This window comes from Sinocyclocheilus rhinocerous, unplaced genomic scaffold (assembly GCF_001515625.1).
Source record: "Sinocyclocheilus rhinocerous isolate Xijiao unplaced genomic scaffold, SAMN03320098_v1.1 scaffold1636, whole genome shotgun sequence".
NCBI lineage: Eukaryota > Metazoa > Chordata > Actinopteri > Cypriniformes > Cyprinidae > Sinocyclocheilus > Sinocyclocheilus rhinocerous.
The window spans coordinates 595,650-601,982 of record NW_015628289.1 but is presented as its reverse complement, the minus strand read 5'-3'; the positions used below and the strand labels follow the sequence as shown (position 1 = coordinate 601,982).

Below are 6,333 nucleotides of genomic sequence, written 5' to 3'. Positions count from 1 at the left end.
TTTTTTACAGAATTGCAAAATTGTTTACTCAATACAATATACGTTTTTTCTGTAATGTTCTGGATGCCGTGTTCCCCATTTTCCTCTGTAATGTCTAATGAATGCTCTGTAGTGTTTATTTGATTGACTCTGTGTTTGATCTGAGCGCACAGTTTGATTTTGAGTGCAAGTGAAATGGTTTTGCAGTGATTGTTTGATTTTGATGCAAGAGTCAGAGGTTTTGTGAATTTGGATTTGTGTTTAAGGTTTTGAGAAAATGAGTGATGGTTTCAAGAAATGTGTTTTAGCAATTCAGAAAAACTGTAATAAATCAACAATAAAAACAGAAAAAAAAAAAAATTTTCCCTGATAAATGAAATAAGCTAAAATGCTTTTAATTACAAACTTTTCAAAACATTCATAAATTCCCCAAATAACCACTATTAGTTATATTCGAATGCCTTGAAAGATGCATTGCATTTTAAGTAAAAAAGCGATAACTCACTTCAAATCTATTATCACGACAATAAAATGTAGCGTTGTGTTTAGAAACCCACGTCAAAGACGACAACTTATTTGCATACTCTATATAATTATATATATTTATTTATTTATACATGCACGGTATATATATGTGATGACATAAGTTTTTTAAATGAGTTATATAAAAAAACCGAGCCCATTTCTGAGTTCAGCAACATCTTTTTGTCATCTTTAGAAAGTCTCTTGTATACGAATTAGACGCGAGACCCTTTTGATGTAAAAATGAAAAATATCATGAAATATAGGCTGTATTTATTAAAACAGTTCACCAGTTTTGCAACAAATATTTGATGAAACCTAGGATTTATTTAAATTTGACAACCGAATAATAATAATAATCATCATAATAATAATATCTTCTTTCATCTTTACGAAGTCTCTCGTTTCTTTACGACTTGAGACTCCTCTGATGTAAAAAAAACAAACAAAAAAAGTAAATAAATAAATAAAAATTATAATAATAAAATAACAGGACAAATAAGTCTGAACTAAAACCAGAAACAGAAATGTTTAAGTAGAAGGGCATATTTGACAGGCCTCGCATTGCTGGTCCGACACACAGAAGGAAGCTGGGTTACAGGCTTTCTCCTTTTAATAGTAAACTTGCAGATCAAGAAGTCATCTGTGGCCAACAAATCATCCCCCTGGGGTATCACATGAATGTGTACACTATGTGAATTCTCCTTCAACTTGAATAATGGCAAAGAAGGCCTGGTTTTGTTACCTCTGTGTTTTTAGTTCTCAGTCCATTCCATTGTATTTCAAACCCCCATGATCTGCGATTAAACAAAAACTGGTAAACAATGAAAAAGGCGGTATTAATACATATAGGATGTGTACATGAGAAATCAAATCACACGAGTGTAAACTTTGAATAAGAGCATGTCACTTCTAGGTAAATTTACACAGAAATTAAATTTCGCTGCCCCTCGTTTTAGACACAATGCTAGGCTGAATTTTTATAGCGCACTGATCGATATCTTGGTAAAATAATCATTTTTTTTTAAACTAGCGGGGCAGTGAAATCTTTGCTTTGTTGCTAAAGTCAACAGTGACAGAGTTTGAGCTCAAATAAATGCCGCGAGGCTTCCAGCCCTGTGCAGAAGGCAGCGGGAGAGGCTCCGGTACCGTTCTGCAGGCTCCAGGTACGAACATTTTCATCATTAAATCCAGCTCACTGCTGAGGCTTTCGATGCATGCTGCGTGTGTTTGGCTTAATAAGGATTTCATATTGGAGGTTTGTGCGTGCAACTTTGATTTCGCGGCAATATAGTTCGACGCTTGAACAGACACAGCTCGAGTGCTGATGTTAAGGGGCTCTTTCAGCCGACTGTCAGATGGCTGTTCCAGCTGATTGATATCAGTGATAATGCAGAAGACTTGCACAGGTTTCGCCGTGCCAATAAACGCAGCCCATCAAATGGAGTTCTCAGATACACTTTAGTGTTTTTTTTTTTTTAATCGGACAAACTTGTTATCGAGATAAACGCATAGGCTTTGCAACCAAATTGCGCTCGTACAAGACTCCCATGTAACGAAAGCGAAACGTTCTACAAATTAAATTATTTTCGACAACCAAGAAGAAAATTCGGCGAATTTCTGGTCTGTTTACATCGTTAAAAGAACAGCCACCAACATAAGTATACAATTTGCAGCATCCTAGGTAGACCTAATGTTTGACATCAGACAAAATAAGTCTTACCATGGACATTTATAGAAAGATCAGGTTTACACTCACAACGTAAATAAAAGAATAAAGGAGCGGTAGCTACTCAGATTGTTTCTGTTGATTCTGTACAATGTTAAAAAAAAAAAATCATCATCATCATCAACATCAACTACGATAATAATAATAATAATAGGCTAATAGCAATAATAATAATAATTCATCATCATCATTATAATAATAATAATCATTATTATTATTATTATTATTATATTACCCATATTTGCTTGTGATATGCGTGTATCTAAGACAGGAGGCCTCGAATAAAAAGGTCCAAGCTGCTTTTAAATAGAGTAGGCTACTTTCAAGGATGCAATATAAAAGTAAGATCTAAAATATATTTATATGTGGTTTATATATATATATATATATATATATATAGTGTTATAAAAAGCTGTAAGTTAAAACGAATTAAGTCAAGACCTAAAAATCGAACTATTATTGTTGTTATAGCTAGCAACGAGATCAGCTTTTCCCTAGCGTGTTTCTCCTTCTCACGTAGGTAACCCTGCTTAATTGCTTTTCGTCGGAGTTGTCCAATTTGCATATCATACTGCAAATGAAAGTCGGAATGTAAACAACTGATCCTCAAAATTCTCATTAGGAGTATAAAGCTATGGGCATCGCCTAAACTTTCTAAACTTAACTAAAGTAGCAACGTCACATACAAACATAATGCAGGCCAAATATGGTCAACAAATCATTCGTAATGGACAATTACATGAATGGGAATGAAACTTTGATTTATTTTTATTTCTTTGGGTTGAATTAAATGCACATTAACGACTGACATTGTCACCTAAACCAAAAAAATAGCAAATTTTGGAACGAAAAAAAACAAAACAAAAAAAACAACCAGACCGTAGAAAATAGTCTGATCCCAACTGCATGACAGTGTATGGTGGCATCTAAATGGCTTTAGCACGTATTTTGCTCTCTGCTCAGTCCTGGAACACCCAAGTGGAGCTGGTCTCCAGGGAGATCTGCGGGACACCCATCTTACAAGCTGTAATGCCGCTTTAACCCATTGCTGGGGAGGGACCGTTCGCACTACCCCGATTTAACACCAAATACTCTTAATCCTGCTGCTGTCCCACACTATATTAATGCTCAGCACAGACGCCTAATCTACGCCCTAAAGTTAGAAAGGCAGTTTCACTGCAGTATGCCGAATAGGATTAGGCTAGTCTTTGTAATAGTCTTTAAGACTTTTTAAACGCTGCGCAATATATAGGCTACGATTACATGTAGAACTAGTGCAACATTTTCCCGTTAAACAGATTATGATAAAATATTAATTGGCTAAATACACATAAAAAGCAATAACAATATTAAAAATTCCATATTATATTTCCACGAATATTTTTTTTAAGTTGCATACTAATGCGCGGTGAAATAAAATGGTTTATAAAGCTATTTTCCATTTAAATTGCAATAAAATCTAAACCATATATCTTTATTCTTTTTTCAATGTTGTTGATCGTACTTCATATTTATTAATTGGTCTACATGCTTAACAAAGTCAGACAGAAAACATTGGAGAGCACACGCTTTATTTCCTAAAGATGACCTTGAACTGGTTGCGTATAGGCTACTTTGGAAAAAGGACAGTTTCCCCCAAAATAACAACGAATAAGTAACAATCGCTTTTTATACATTTATAATTTTGTTCTTTTCTTTTTAATATCATAAAATGTGGAGTATGCTTTTATATTACCTTTACAATAAATTGCACTACTTGTTCTTAGTTACCTTTGTAAATGCAATTATATATGAACAATTTAAATGGTATAATCTGAGCAATATCATACGCATATACACCTCTGCTTCTTTAAGTCAATAACCTGATCAAATGTACATTTGTTTTGAGACATTCAACACAGCAAATGATCAAATGACTCATGCTTTCTTATCTAATTCACCATAGAAGTGCACATTTCTTTGGCTGGAGAAATGCACGTTTTTTGACCTCTAATGAAATGTTTTAAGACAATGCATGTTATGTAAACTCTTAACGTGACGTAAATATGTTGTTGGAGCTGTTCAAGCTGGTTAAGTTTGTCATTACTATATCAATACCACATGAGCTGACTAGTTAAAAAAACAAAACAAAAACACTCATGAGCATTTCTTGAGCAATTTACTATAGTAATTAATGGGATGAATAGGTGGCATTGTTTTGAAATGAATCTTTTTTATTTTATTTTTTATCTTACATTGCTTTTAATGTCATGTACATGCCCAACCCTTCAGACACTCTGAATCAGAACATTGTCTGTTATTCTTTATCTTAAAAAGGCTGTATGATTGTCTAGGAGCTGTTGTTAAATGGCCTGTCAAGGTGTTGTGGTCGGAGAATCATGGCGAATGCAGCGGAAATAGTGTTAGAGTGTAATGGTTCAGGCCTGTGTTCCCACTCATCCAACAGCTTGGTGTGAAATTCTTGCTGAGACGTACAGGCCAAACCACATGTCCATTCAACAAACCCATTCGCCTGATTGACTGCTTAAACATCAGCATCTTTTAGGGATAAAATTGCCTGGATAAATGCCAGATTCCATTTTATGGGTGAAATAAGTATAAGAAATGACAATGTTGATGTCAGCTATGCTATTTCCTATGCACTTACATTAACAAACATGTCTACATGGTACAGATGCCAATAGTTCACAGACTTGCCCAACATTTCCTGTGGTCAAATGCTGTGGGTAAAATCTAAGTCACTGGGAAGGACACTTGACTCATTAAATCTTAATGAAAGCAATAAACACAGACGCCAGCAATTCATTCAGACCTCCAAACCAATCTCCATTTCTCACCAAAGGCAAACAAGCCCAGATGCCCCTGCGTGATTCCCTGCATAACAAAAGCGAATCAGATTGTGTCCTGCATATGTTCCCAGTGCCGAAATGGTAAAGGCGACAGGTTATTCCAAGATAGAGCATGTCCAATTTATCGTACGTGAGAGGAGTATGTCACAAAGGTGATTTCTGCATTTATTTATATGTTCTTTTCAACATTGAGGAGCTTGTAGTTTAGAGGGTGATGGACATACTCATGCGACATTCATGAGAATCTTTTTCCTCAAGCGTTCATGGAGAATAAGCACACACATACAAATAATCTGGCTGCAGGATTTAAGAGTTTTGTAGTGATGCTTCTTTATGTCGCAATGTGAAACTTGACAAAGAAGACAGTTTATAAAGCTCCTTTATATATGAACAGTATTCATTTTACATTCAAACTATTTGTTGGGTAAACCACTTAACAAATGTAGACATGAGAACACATGATGGGAGAGCAAATACCAGTTGATGTTCTTTCATTTGATCAAATCCGATTTAACCTACTAGTAAATACATATCCAGGATCTCTACCCACACTGTCCCCAGAGACTCCACAGCAAGAGTCCCTCAACTCAGACCTAAATAATCCATCAACCCTTTCTCAAACTAAAGGCAATCTTCAGTTTAATCCTGTATAAATGCATTTATCACAAAGCGATTAATGTCTGGGTGTTGCCTGTTAAAAAGCCCGGAGGAGCCTCTGGTACGTTAGAACAGATTATACTCTCAGATGCTACACAGTAGTGGTCCCCTGACACACAATGTTTAACCCCTCTCGCGCTGACAGCCACATAGCAGGCAGTTTAATTCAATTTCCTGTCAGATCAAGAGCTTTCCTCATTGTTTTGGATGATTTATTATCTGCAAGCATGTTTTTGTTTTCCAATTTACAGAAGTGATGACAATAGCATCAATTAGTGATAATGTTAACGAGGCCCCTTAGCCAGATTAAAAACTATAATAACCATCGGAAGAGTGCGTTTAACTGTAATACCAAAGCAACGCAATTGCTGATTCCCATGAATAGCATATCAGCAGTTCTGAAGCATGATTTAAAGTACCTTGAAAAGATGCATTTAAACACACGAAACTGAGTGCATTGGTGTTCGTCCACTTTTTCAGCGGCAATGGTCCCGGATGTATTTTTTCCACTCCCTTTTCCCCATGGGATTTAAAACTTTGTTAAAATGTTATAAGCCATGAACCAAACCAACGAGCTACAAGATGAATCACAACATT

At 35.5% G+C, this 6,333-nt stretch overlaps 1 long non-coding RNA gene across 1 annotated transcript in view; it reads left to right on the top strand.

The window, feature by feature from the left end:
- Window positions 1-1,569: 1,569 nt before the first annotated feature.
- The window catches only part of LOC107737267 (uncharacterized), a 10,631-nt gene continuing 5,867 nt past the window's right edge, over window positions 1,570-6,333 (top strand). The window contains exon 1 of the long non-coding RNA XR_001639781.1: window positions 1,570-1,667. This is a non-coding gene — a long non-coding RNA (uncharacterized LOC107737267). The remainder of the gene's footprint in view (window positions 1,668-6,333) is intronic.